Source organism: Notothenia rossii (genome assembly GCF_949606895.1).
Source record: "Notothenia rossii genome assembly, chromosome: 4".
Taxonomy (NCBI): domain Eukaryota; kingdom Metazoa; phylum Chordata; class Actinopteri; order Perciformes; family Nototheniidae; genus Notothenia; species Notothenia rossii.
The window spans coordinates 7,809,329-7,823,936 of record NC_136902.1 but is presented as its reverse complement, the minus strand read 5'-3'; the positions used below and the strand labels follow the sequence as shown (position 1 = coordinate 7,823,936).

General features: G+C 45.7%; 1 long non-coding RNA gene across 1 annotated transcript; it reads right to left on the bottom strand.

The window, feature by feature from the left end:
• Positions 1 to 4,348: 4,348 nt before the first annotated feature.
• LOC307036876 lies at positions 4,349 to 10,127 on the bottom strand. Its single transcript, XR_013807506.1, has 3 exons — positions 9,919 to 10,127; positions 7,775 to 7,843; positions 4,349 to 5,902 (listed from the first exon to the last, which is right to left on the bottom strand). It is a non-coding gene; the product is annotated as an uncharacterized lncRNA (long non-coding RNA).
• Between the last annotated feature and the right edge of the window lie 4,481 nt (positions 10,128 to 14,608).

Genomic DNA, 14,608 nt, shown 5'->3' with positions numbered 1-14,608 from the left:
GTCATAAAGTCTGCAAAAATAAAGCCAACCCATTTAAAGGGAAGATATGATTGGTCAATTGTACTCTCATTTGACATTACTCTCTTGTTGTGAGTTACTATAGCTGGCCCTCTGTGAATATACAGAGGGACCAACAAGCTCTCCCGTCTTCACATAACTCGCAGAGACGGCATTTAACCCGTCACATTCAACCAGAAACTGAACAGGCAGATTCGAAGGATTTATTTCTTTGGAAATGTTATTTGAAATACTACGACGGAGTATTAGGGCCACACTTAGAAAAAATAAACAGAGAGATTTTGAGAATAAAGTTGTAATATTACGCGAATAAAGTGGTAGTTTCATAAGTGACTTGAGAAGGAGACAACAGCAGCGTCCTGCAATAAAATGAGGAATGTGGAGCATCTTGTGAAGCAGTGCTTTAGTTTAGGTTACATGAGGTAAGGGGGAACAGGTGGAAACAATCAGCGGCGGGGCAGACGCTGACGATGGCGGGGAAACACACAAAGGGAGGAAGTAAGGGGACCTGAAATGAGAGACAAGAGGTAAGTACAAAAATAAAACAGGAAGTGCAATGACAGGACTAGACAGGTGAACAAAAAGACTTGACTAAACATAAATCTAACCTGGGCTATGAACTAAACGTGAAACAATAACATGAACCTGATTAACATGACATGAATAATTTAGCAGACTTGACGGGATGTTACAGTACCCCCCCCTCTAGGGACGGCTCCTGACGTCCCAGGAACTTCTGGGTGATCCCGATCAAAATCATTAATCATGGCCGGATCAACAATAAAACTCGCTGGGATCCATGCTCTCTCTTCTGGACCGTACCCATCCCAGTCCACAAGGAACTGTCTTCCTCGCCCTCGCTTACAAACTGCCAGCAGTCTCTTTACGGCGTAGACGGGGCCTCCTTCTACCATCTGGGGCGGTGGAGGGGGTTTAGAGGCGGTCACCAATGAGCTCTCCCTGACCGGCCTAATCTTGCCGACATGAAACGTTGGATGGACCTTTAATGACCTGGGTAGACGTAACTGCACAGACACTGGGTTTATCATCTCCGATATCGGGAATGGACCAACAAACCTTGGAGCTAGCTTTCTCGACATGACGTGGAGGGGTAAGTTCTTGGTAGCTAGCCAAACTCTTTGTCCAGGCCGATACGGTGGAGCAGGTCTCCGGCGTCGATCCACCACCTCCTTCATCCGGCTGGCACTGCGCAAGAGAGCCCGACGAGCACCGGCCCAGATCCGGCGGAACCGACGGACCATAGCGTGAGCTGATGGGACCGTGACCTCGGCCTCATTGGCAGGGAACAGAGGTGGTTGGTAGCCGTGCACACACTGGAACGGTGTGAGTCCTGTTGCGGAAGTGGGCAGCGTGTTGTGGGCGTACGCCACCCACATCAGGTGCTTGCTCCAGGATGCCTTGTTCTGGGAGACCAGGCAGCGCAAACAGGTCTCTAGTTCCTGGTTAATGCGCTCTGACTGGCCATTCCACTGGGGGTGATATCCTGAGGAAAGGCACATGGTGGCTCAAAGGAGATGGCAGAACTCCTTCCAGAAACAGGAAATGAACTGTGGGCCCCGGTCTGACACAATGTCCCTGGGAAAACCATGAATGCGAAAGACATGACATAACATGACCACTGCCGTTTCCTTGGCAGAGGGAAGCTTGGATAGTGCTATAAAATGTGCCATTTTACTAAATCTGTCCACCACCGTTACCTTCTGATATCGGTAGTCCGGTGACAAAGTCCATCGAGATGTGGGACCATGGCCGATGAGGAACAGGAAGTGGCTGCAGCAACCCCATCTGTGCTTCAGTGGAGGTCTTGTTCCTGGCACAGACAGTGCAGGCCGCAACATATTCTGCCACCTGCTTCCTCATAGCCGGCCACCAGAAATGTTGCTTGATCATGAAGGTTGTGCGTTTCACTCCAGGATGACAGGTAAGCATAGACGTGTGAGAGAACTTGCTGCATTTGAAGTGCCAGGTGATTTACTTGGTTGGTTACAGCTGATTGGAATTCAACCTGACTATCTGTGAGGCCAATCATTCCTTGGTTGATGGAAGACAGCTGTTCAGCATGGAGGGTTAGCTTAGCTTCCTGCGCTAACACATCGGCCTTGAAGGAACCGGAGTCGGCTGAGTCCATTTTTTGTGCAGTTCGTTCTGTTAGGAACCTTGACAGACACTTGGACTCAAACGCACGACTCAAAAGAAAGTTTGTTCATAAAAGTATTTACTTTGGAAAAGTATAAAGTTCAAACAAAAATCACTCCTGAGAGGCAAAACGTAGCAGAGCAAATTACAAACTAAATAAACTTGACTATGGTCACAAAGTACAATAATCTCTTGGCGAGACAAGCTGGCTCTCCAATGGCACAAGACGAACTGGCACAGGACAAAGGGAGACATGACTATTTATACATGAGGTAAGGGGGAACAGGTGGAAACAATCAGGGGCGGGGCAGATGCTGACGATGGCGGGAAAACACACAAAGGGAGGAAGTAAGGGGACCTGAAATGAGAGACAAGAGGTAAGTACAAAAATAAAACAGGAAGTGCAATGACAGGACTAGACAGGTGAACAAAAAGACTTGACTAAACATAAATCTAACCTGGGCTATGAACTAAACGTGAAACAATAACATGAACCTAATTAACATGACATGAACAATTTAGCAGACATGACTGGATGTTACAATTTCCTCCTGCAGAAAGGAGACAATCTCCTCCAAGTCCGTTTCTCAAGTCACTTATGAAATTGCGACTTTAATCTCGTAATTATTATTTTCAAGTGTTATCAAAGTTGGTATTATATCTTACTGTAAGTAGGAGTACTTGAGCAAATATACTTAGTGACTTCGCACCTCTGTTTACACATTATAGTGTAGATATGGGAGTGACAGTGGTTAACAATTATCTTGTGTTGAGAAAAAAATATATATATAATTTGTATTTGATCTCCAAATAGAGTTAAAAATTACAACAAATTGGGGTTAAAGTACCTACTCTGCAAAAAGAGTTAAATGTACACTATGTGGTGTGGACCCATTGACACAAAGTGTTGAAATCAAATCTGAGAGTGTTCATTTGGGTATGCTGATTTTGCTGTGATATAACATTCAAATCACTCTGTTTGCATAAAGTAAGAAAGGTCAAAGCAGCACAATGAAACAACCCAGAGGTTAAACCTGGAACAATACGTATGTTCTCTTTGGATGAGATCAACACTATCAAAATACCACATTAAAAGTAAAATACCTGCATTATGTGATTATAATCAGGAACAGGTACTCAAAGTATCAAAATGAAAGGTAATCAATACTTGCTCCTTAAGTCTATATGTTATGATATAATTTGTATCACCCTGTAATAATTCATTTTGTATTCACAATTAACTGTTAACAGTTCTTTACTATAAAGATGTTTTACAGTAAAACAGCTTTACTTTTGGTTAGAGTTTAACACTGTAAGGATGGTATGATATGCATGCAAAACTAATCTCCATCACAAGACACAGCAGGGCAGGAAGGACACCAGAGCCGTTTCTCAGTCCTCCAATACAGAAATAAAAAGGGTTTTGTTTGAAGATCTGTTTAGCTCGCTAACGTCAGGAGCGTTGTGACTACTAGTGGAGCAAGCGCGTGAACTCCGAGCGCCAGCCTCGAAACTGAGTCTCCGTGGTAAACTGTGATCAAATGACTCACTAAAAAGAGCCAGAATTCCCATCACTAACGTAAAGAGATAGTATCTATAAGAGACGGCTCGATTAAAAAATGAGCCGCCCGGAGACCCTAAATCATTAACAAGTTCCTCCCGCATGATTATCAAAACCCCAAGGGGCGAGATCTTGGAGCCCCAGACCGAGGGCCATTGATGCTCATTTTGTCTTTCTTCTATTCACGAATAATCGCACCAACAGTTGTCTCCTTTTCACCAAGCTGCTTTCTGATGGTCTTGTAGCCAATCCCAGCCTTGTGCAGGTCTACAATCTTGTCCCTGAGGTCCTTAGACAGCTCTTTGGTCTTGCCCATGGTGGAGAGGAGGTTGGAATCTGATTGATTGATTCTGTGAACAGGTGTCTTTTATTCAGGTAACAAGTTGATATTAGGAGTACATTCTTAAAGTAAGAGGACTTTTTTAACCGGTCTGTGATACGATGGCCTCGTAAGAACTCAGATGCTCAATTCCGTTGCTTGGTAATCTTCTTTATTGTTAAGAAAAGCAAAGCTATCAATAATGACTCCTAGGCTCTACTAGGATTCTCAATATAATCACTAGGTTCAACTAGGTAATGTAACATGAATCTCTGGTAAACAGGCATAGAGATAAAGACATCACAAGACGAACCGACACCAGACAAAGGGAGAGAAGGAATAAATGTACACATTAGGCAATGGGGCACAGGTGGACACAATCAGGGGTGGGAACAACAATCACTCTAGCAGGTGCCACACAGACAGGAAGTGCCGACACCTGGAGAGAGAGAGTAGAGTAATTAACATCAAAATACAGATATACAAAACACTAAAACACAACAGCTAACAGGATACTATCGCTAAAACCTTACAGTCTGTGGGAGCCAGAATTATTGTTGGTTGCAAATAAATACTTATTTCCCACAAATAAATGCACATTAATTGATATCTCTTATATGATGTACATTTCTGGATATCCTTTTTTATATTCTGCCTCTTATTAGTAAAATAACAGAACACATCACACACATTTCAAATAGAAATAAAAGCCAATGTAAAAAGATAGACATTCAGTAGTTTAGTTAGTAAAAGCTTCTACAGAGACTGCAGAGCGGATGTCTATAGGGAGAGAGCTCCACAGTGTTGGAGCTCCACCTGAAAGGCACGGTCACCTTTAGTTTTTAAACGAGACCGTGGGACAGCCAGTAGGCCCTGGTCTGAAGACCTGAGGGACCTATTGGCAATGTAAGGATGGAGAAGGTCACATATATACTCAGGTGCATTTCCACGCAGGGCTCTATATGTATAACCAGAACCTTAAAATCAATTCTCAAACGAGTGGGGGGGCCAATGTAAGGATTTTAAAATTTGTGTAATGTGTGTCATCCTGCTTGACCTGGTTAACTGGTCCGGCAGTGGCTCATTCAGTAGGGGCTTGGACTGGGAGCTGTAGGGTTGCCGGTTCAAGTCCCTGACCAGAACTAAAATATGCAGTTTGGACTGCTACTTGGAGAGGTCCCAGTTCACCTCCTGCCCTGCCCTGGTGCCCTTGAGCAAGGCACCAGACACCGCCCTTCCCCCCTCACTCCCATTGGTCCCCGGGCGTTGTACAATAGCTGCCCACTGCTCCTATTACTAGACTCCTGATACTAGGATGGGTTAAAAGCAGAGAACACATTTCACTGTGTGCTCTGCATGTTTGACCATTAAAAGAGGGTTTCATCCCTCCCAATTCTATTCGATTCTAACTGTCTTGCAGCAGCATTCTGGACCATTTGTAGGCGTTTTTTTCCGTCCAGGTCTAGTTTCATAAATAATGGCATGTGAATGAGCAGACTGCTGTCACGCATGTTTGGTGCCAACAGTTATCAGATAAAGTTCAAGTCATTATGTGTTTTTAGAATTTGGAAAATGCATATTCCAAGTTAACTGTTAACAGTCTCTTTACTCTAAATATGATGTTTTAAAGCCAAACAGCTCAGAAGAAGGAGCTATGTGGACACAGGGCCTTAAGTGGATTTAGCTTTTTCTGACTCCACATTCGTTGACCGGGCAGAGCAGCAGGGGATCGGTCGGGATACAGGAGTGAATACTGACGCTGGAAGTTGTCGGCGATGGCCAGCAGTCGGATCTGGTCGGGGGAGTTAACTCTGTAGGACTCTGGACACAGCTCGTCCACCTTCAGGCTGATGAAGGGCAGGTAATACATGACGTGTTTTACCCACCAGCACATACCTTGATGCAACAACATGCTTTCATTACATCTACCTATTACCTATCATCTTACTGGGTTTTATTTTCTAATACATTTTTTGTAAAGTAAGCTACATCTCTTGTCTGAAAAGTGCACTTTAAATAAAGTGTGTTACAATAACATACTTTCTCGTAAAAATGTAACCTAAAAACTACTTAAAATGCATAATCAAAAGCAAATTGTTTCAGCCATAAATATATAAATATATATAATATTGTTGAACTTTCCTGTCGGCTCCCAGACCGTAGTCGAGGAAACAGGGGGATGACTCTCTGTTGCCTCCCAGGGCAGAAGCAACAAGCTTCAGGTTCAATAACCCCCTTTACTGAAATGACTGGAGAGAGGCGAGCTCTTCTTGGGAGGCCGTTGCATTTATTTAGTTCTTCTTGGTACACACAACACTTGATAGGCCTATATCTTCTGCTGCCTCTTTTTCACTTCCAGAAAACACACGCTCACTCACTCTCGCTCTACCATACCCACATACACACATGCACGCGCCACACCCGTCTCTCTCTCTCTTAAAGGGATAGCGATCTCACTCTGCATGACCCTAATATCATAACAATAAGTAGGAGCTTTAGCCCGATACAAAAGCTTCCATGGTGGCTTAACTCCCGGGGATGAGTTGGCTGACGCGCTTTACTGTGTTTATAGATACCGGTTGTGTTGTTATTGTAATGGCTTGTAGGCTTGTTATCGGATGTGGAATAGACAAAGTACATTCCATTTATTGAGCAGGTTTTGAGCATCGTCAAAGTGAGGTCCATACAATTATCCATTCCATAACAAACATTCTTTATGGCACTCGTCGCGGTACAGCGGTCAAAAACCATTTGCCCTTCCAGGGTCAGACACACTCAATCAGATGACAAAACAAACCTTAAATACCTGTGCCACAGGGAATCGGACAGCGACACCTTATGGCACACACAGTGAATAACACCCAATTGTGACAGCCCGAAACCCAAACATGAGCTCTAATCTAAATGGCTCTTACACCGGCCCCTAATTGTAAGTGACAGGCTTTCAAGTTCCCCAAAAAAGAGAGCCATTAACATATCACTACTGTTTTATCATCCAGACATGGATCCAGTTTGTAGATATAGGATTTGTTTAATCCTTGGCAAGCAGAGTCCCTTTTGACTTGTGTGCCGTCCAATGGAATGCTGCTCTCCATGATGTTTGCTGACCAGTGGCTTCCTGGTTTCCAAAGAAAGTTGGAATAATCAATAAATATAGTACTTAAACATAGTACTTAAGTACAGTACTTGAGTGAATGTACTAAATGACTTTACACCGACATGTAATTGCAACACTTTTTGCTGCATGTATTAGTGTTTTATTTGTACATATACTCCAATATAATTCATGTGCTTTGACACAATGAGGTCCATCTTAACTTAAAAAAATTAGTTCATGAAGACATTAACACCAGCGGGAAAAATCAACGGTAACTTTAATACACCTTTGGAGTTTTGCAAATTGAATTAGGCTAACGTTAGCTTCAGTGGTGTAATGTAACTAAGTACATTGACTCAAGTATTGTCTAATTTTAAAGTAGTTTTATAGCAGCAGTATAGTATTTTCAAACTGTAGGATTTCTGCTTTTACTAAAGTAAATAATCTGATACGTCTTCCACCTCTGGCTGATGTTACAATAACAATTAGCTCTACTGTTAAGTTAACACAAGGGATAAATGAGTAACTTAAAGGTCCCATGTCATGGCCATTTCGACTGATCATAATTCCATTGCTGAGGTCTACTAGAATAGATTTACATTGTTTAATTTTCCAAACTCACATTGGTTTCTCATACAGCATCTCTGTCAGTGGCGACTGGTCATCAGGGGCAGGTGGGGCACAGCTCCACCTAGTGTCAGCAGAAAGTATAAAAATAATAATTACAAAAAAATGCAAAAAAAATACATCTTAAAATATATTTTAAGATCATGTTTAATCATCTGATTCATCCTTATGTTGCTGTTTTAGTCTGTGTCCTTCTAATTAGTGTCTACAGTCGGGCCCGGCGCCACGAGGGGGCAAAAGGGGGCATTGCCCCCTCAGTTGTATTTTTTGCCCCCTCACTTTGAGCATCATTCATCCATCAAAAAGTACAATACATGTCACAATTATTAAATAACTTTAAATGATTATTTTCCCCCAACACACGTTACTATGTTTGGATAAGATATGTGGGCAGGCAGGCAAGCAACGTGTAAAAAAGCCTCAACCCCAAGTGAGCTTGTAGTCTTAATGTTAGCCTGTGTGCTTAGCTGTAAACACAGTCGGATGGGTGACCAAAACGTCCCCGTTTTCCGGGTAGAGTCCCCGTTTTCGGTGGCTGGTACCCGGTTGAAACTCCCGAAAATGTTCCCGTTTTTGAACGTGTGTTAAAAAAAATAGAGCAAGGTGAAATCAAATGTTACATGTCAGTAAAAACAGAGTAACAGTGTTGTGCCTGTTTGTAGCGTTAGCGTATTTCTTCTTCTACTACTTCTTCTTCTTCTTTTGTCTTTAATGGCGAATCGCTTCCACTTGGAACTTACTGTTGATTTATTAAATGTTTATATTAAATCCTTGTCCTCAGACCAGTGTTTTTGAGGAACTTGAAGATCAGCTTGTTTACTTCATTTCTTGATTTAGTTTCGTATATTGACTTGAAATCCATGTTGTTTGACATCAACAAAAAATAAGACAGACAACTACAGATAGCACCACACATGATGGTTACTTGTTATCATTTAGGGCTGCCTGTATGGATCATACTGCCCCAAAGCGAGCCCTTTTACTAGAATAATAATGTGTTATGTATTATATAAACCGTATTGGTACAATGAGCGTCATCTAGTGACGGATTTTGGAACATTGATTTGATTTTTCTCATGGCAGTTAGACTCTAGAGACAAACCAGGGGACTTTTATTTTTTATTTTTAATCTGTGTCCATCCATTTGGTGTATTATTTGATCCAATATTACATTTGGTTTATATATTAGTCACTTTCTTTTGAGATGCCAGGTTTTAGGCCTTGATTTGAACATTCAATCCTGAAAATAAAAAATCAACCAGATTAATGTTTCTTTAATCCTGACCTGACTAGAGTAGATAGTAAGTAAGTAAAGCTGTATAGGAAGACGAGTTAAGGGATAGAGGAGAAAAGGTTATGGTGTAATTACAGAGCCTGTCCATTTATAAATTGAGGAAATCAATGTTAGTCTGTTAACCAAAGTGCAGGTATCTATCTATCAAATATCTACTATCTATTATTAAAGATCAGAGGAAAAGAACAGAATGAGAGGGGTAAATCCAGAATAAAAATAAAGAAGGAAAGAGATTGTAGAGCAGTGAGAAGGAAAAAAGTTTGGTGTGTCAATTCATTACATTGCCAGTATTTTTCTTTGTTGTGAAAAAAAATCCCCCCTCTGATTTTTTAACAGCCCCTTCAGTCATTTCATCCTGGAGCCGGGCCTGTCTACAGTGTGTGCCTATTGAGCCGTTTTGAGCCATGTGGGGCAAGCCCTGATCTAGCCCCTCCCTCTCACTGTCAGTGAACGTGTGAACGTGTCCTGTAAAAACTACACTGCGCATGCTCAGAGTCTTTTTCTATTTAATGTGTGCGGCAAAAAAAAAATCACCATAGGTGCACTGTGCTGGCAACCCCACCAAACGTCATCTCACATAATTCAGAGCTGATTGGCTGTAAGTAAGTGTGCCGCGAAAAGTGTAGTGTGTGAAGAGGAGACGAGAGAAAGCAGCGTATAGAGTGCTGCAGTGACGCGTCCTAAAACCCGGAAGTTAGCTAGCTAGCACCAGATGCTAACCACAACGATCTCCGGGAGAGACTCACCGGTGCTCGCGCACGCACACAAAATGGTTCGTGCCACACACGTACAGAGCAGAGCTTGAATGAAACACAGAGAGCCAGAAGTAAGCTACTTGTACTCACGAGGCCTATTATGTGCAGAATCCCTCTCGCTTTCAGGTGGTTTTGATTGAGTGTCCACACGTGGACGTTTAAGGACTAAAAAACGATCCATTTGTCACTTTGCTGTTAGCAAATAATTTGGCGCTCCAGCTAACAGGAAGTCACTAAAGTGTCACAAAGTAATTTAGCCTATGGGTAGGTCAAAAATCTAATGGGTGCTGGCCATTGGCCTAATCACCTGTGTTGGCTTTATGTTTTTGGTCAAACATTTATTTGTTTCACATTTGCATTGATGTAATCAATAATTTTTCTAATTTAATTAAATTAAAATCTTTTAAAAACAAGTGAAAAAATTAAAAAAAACATATATGTCTTGGGGGTGCTTAGGGGGTGCTTTGGCAATCCTGGGGGGTGCTTCAGCACCCCCTAGCTCCCCCCTGGCGCCGCCCCTGCTGCACGCCACTGCAGAGGCTTATATACTGTATAAAAATCTACGTTTTTTGTGCCTCACCGCTTTTGTACATATAAAAACGCCACTGATCTCTGTATAGTATATGTGTATTCACTCTCTGTCCTAAACGGCTTGTTGGAGCTCCTGCCCCCCCCCCCCCCCCCCAGTTTGCTCTGATCAGTGGCGAGCCGTGACTTGTATACCTAATACATACCTTTTTGCATACATTCACAGTAAATATGTATTCAGTATGATAGCTGTCTAACAGAAGTTAAATTAATTTCTCACTTACTTCCGGGTTTTAGGACGCGTCACTGCACCACTCTGTACGCTGCGCTCTCTTGTCTCCTCTTCACAGCCAATCAGCTCTGAATTATGTGAGATGACGTTTAGTGGGGTTGCCAGCACAGTGCCCCTATGGTGATTATTTTTTTCTGCTTTCCCATCACCACTGTGTCAAGTGTCCTATTTTAATTGCCGTATGTCAGGGGTGTCAAACTCAAGGCCCAGGGGCCAAATCCGGCCTGTGACTTCATTTTCTGTGGCCCCACAAGAGCTTGCAAAGAATATAGTTTATTATACGGTTATATGCCGCTTTACCGAAGCACTTTGATCATAAACTACATGTCCCACAATGCATCTCAAATATGCCTTTTTTTTGGTTCTTAGCCGTGATATACTGAGCGTATACCACGGGTAGAATTGTAAATTACTTTTCACAAAAAATCAGTATCCCTCCGCGTCTGAGAAAAACAGTATACCGTTGGACTGGTTTCATACTGGAACAAGAAAGCAGCGGAGAAGTAACGGGGCAGAAGTGCTCCTTTTTGACTTAGAGGTCCAGACATAGACATCAAACGGCAAAACATATTCAGTGTGCAGTTCCTTTGGCATTAGGACAGGGATTTCTAGATACTTTTGAATGTTTAACATAATGAATTGTGCTACTTTTAAAGCAAGCAACGATGTTTTCAAATCTGTAATCAAAGAGGTCCGCAAAAACGCTATCGACCAATCAGATTGCTTGATTTGACTTGTCAGTTTTATAAATATATTTAAATTTCTTCCGTTACGAAACAAACTTACAAAGCATAAAATGGAAACATTTAAGATTAACTTCGACCTTCGGCGGGGTCTTACTATAGTACTGTAACGTCCACCCGGACGTGTCGGAATGACGAGTGAAGCGTTCTCAAGTTAAACAGGTTTATTAACAACCAACGGCTCTCATCCGTCCTTTCTCACTCTCTCTCCTCTCGCGCCAACCTCTCACTCACCTCCACGCGCCCACCACAGACACACACACACCAAACCCTCTGCTCCCCAACCCCGCCCCTACCTGCTCTCCTCACAGAAGCCTGACACAAACAGTTAACAGAACACTTGAACAATAAATGCAGATCGCTACATTGCCCCCCCCTTACTAAGTCCCTCGCCCCGAGGGAATGCATAAAAAGTCTCTGAGGTGGCCCGGGGCTCTTCTTGGTCTCTGAGGCCGCCTTGGAGTGAACACAGGCGGCTGCGCTTGCCGGCTTGGAACATCCTGTCCCGGAACAGGGGGTGAGTTTGGGGGTGGGGGTGAATGTGGGGGGTCAGCAGGGGACACAGTCAGTGAATCGGGGGAAGTGACTGTCTGGTTTCTCCTAGACGATGCTGGGGGTCTAGGCCGCGGATGTGCATCGCCTCTGTATGGGGCCAGCCGGTCCCTGTGGAGGGCCACCCGTCTCCCTCTAGGCGGCAGCTGGACCCTATAGACCACCTCTCCCAGCTTTTCCAGCACCTCACAAGGGCCCACCCAGTGACAGTCCAACTTAGGGCACCGGCCCTTCTTTCTTCTTGGACTATACACCCACACCAGGTCCCCGGCCTTGAAGTCCCCCCCTCTAGCCCTCGTGTCATAGTTTCTTTTCTGTCTCATGCCCGCCTTCTGCAGCTGATCGCGGGCAAAGGCATGTGCTGACTCCATTCTATCCTGGAGCCTCCTGGCATATTCCGGTCCCGGAGGAACCGCTGGTGTGTCGGGGGGTCGGCCAAAAGCCATTTCTGCTGGTGTCCGCAGCTCTCGCCCCAGCATGAGCAGGGCCGGTGTGCATGAGGTGGACTCCTGCACAGCCGATCTGTAGGCCCAAAGAACAAGAGGGAAGTGCATGTCCCAATCACGCTGATGCTCCGCGGTGAGGATAGCGAGTTGTTTTCCCAGAGTCCTATTGAACCGTTCGACCAGTCCGTCACTCTGCGGGTGCAGAGGAGTAGTCCGCGTCTTTTGCATGCCCAGCCGGTCACACATAGCGGCGAACACCCTCGACTCAAAGTTTCTTCCTTGGTCGCTGTGAATGACCTCGGCCGCTCCAAATCTGGCAAACATGCCCTCCACCAGGGCACCTGCAACGGTCACCGCCTCCTGGTCTGGTATAGCATACGCCTCTGGCCATTTTGTAAAATAGTCCATGGCGGCCAGGACGTAACGGTTCCCCTTCTCTGTGCACGGGAATGGGCCCATTATGTCCACCGCCACCCTCTCCATCGGGGCCCCCACCGCTAGCTGCTGAAGCTGGGCACGTGACTGATCAGTGGGACCTTTGTACGCCGTACAAAGGTCGCAGCGGCGGCAGAAGTCCTCAACATCTCTCCTGAGCTGGCCCCAGTAACAGCTTTGGCGGAGTCGACGCAAGGTTTTGGAGACCCCAAAGTGTCCTGCCCCAGTAGTTCCATGGGAGGCCTTAAGCACTTCTTCCCTCAGCGCCCTGGGGACCACCACCTGCCACCTCTCCTCCCCCGTTGCAGGCTCTTTCCAGGCTCTCTGCAGCACTCCATCCTTCGTCCGGAGAGCCTCAAACTTTGCAACCAGTCCTTTGGTGGCAAGCGAGCACCCAGCAACTTCATTCCACAGTGGCTTTTGTCCTGACTCCACCCACCTCAGCACTGGCTGTAGGTCAGCATCCTCTTCCTGCCGCGCTCTCCATTCGGGTGAGTCGATGATCCGTGCACCTCTGCAGACCGGCTCGGCTGGTTTATGCCTTTGGTCTCGCTCCTCCTCTGCACAGAGCTCCTTTTCTTGGTCCTCTCTCTTTTCACAGTACCGACAGCCGCTGGGAGCACAGGGGCGCCGGGACAGGGCGTCAGCGTTGGTATGGCGAACCCCCGCCCTGTGCTCCACTGTGAAGACGTACGGCGCCAGTCCTTCTAGCCAGCGTGCAATCTGTCCCTCGGGCTCCTTGAAGGACATCAGCCACTGGAGGGCTGCGTGGTCAGTCCTCACTGTGAAGGACAGGCCACACAGGTAGTACCTGAAATGGCTGATTGCTCTCACAATTGCCAGCAACTCTCTGCATGTCACACAATAGCGCCGTTCAGCTTTGTTGAAGGTTTTGCTGAAATACGCCACCACTTTTTCCCCCCCAGGCCCCACCTGGCTCAACACCGCCCCCATCCCGACATCACTGGCGTCCGTATCCAGGACGAACGGTAGGCTGAGGTCTGGGGGAGTGAGGATGGGAGACTCCGTCAAGGCCTTCTTTAAAGAGCTGAAGGCCAGCTCACACTCTGGAGTCCAAGCAAAATCACAGTCTTTCTGTTGCAGGCGGAACAGGGGTGCAGCTATGCAAGAGAAGCCACGCACGAACCGCCTGTAGTACGACGCTAACCCAATGAAGCTCTTCAGCTCCCGCAGATTGATGGGGGCTGGCCAGTCCTTTACTGCCCGCACCTTCTCCTCCAGCGTGCTGATGCCCTCTCCTCCGACTCGGTGCCCCAGGAACTCCAACTCTCTCCTCAAGAAACAGCACTTGTCGGGGTGGAGCTTCAACCCCGCTGCTGCTATCCTCTGTAGAACCCGCCGCAGGGCTCCTAAAGCCGCCTGGAAGGAGCTACCATGGACCAGGATATCGTCCAGGTAGACCAGGCACTCCTGTCGGGGAACGTCAGCGAGCACCCTTTCCATCAGCCGCTCAAACGTGGCCGGAGCGTTGCACAGGCCGAAGGAGAGGACTCGAAACTGCCACAGTCCCCTCCCAGTGCAAAAAGCTGTCTTTGGTCTGGCTTCTGGGCTGAGGGGAACTTGCCAATACCTGCTGCGCAGGTCTAAAGAGGAGAACCAGGATGAGCCAGACACCAAGTCCAAACACTCATCTATGCGGGGCAGCGGGTATGAGTCTTTCTTGGTCACACTGTTCAGCGGTCTGTAGTCCACACAAAACCTCATCTTTGAACTCTTCTTCTTATTGACCATCACAACCCCCGAGGCCCAGGGGCTGTCAGAGG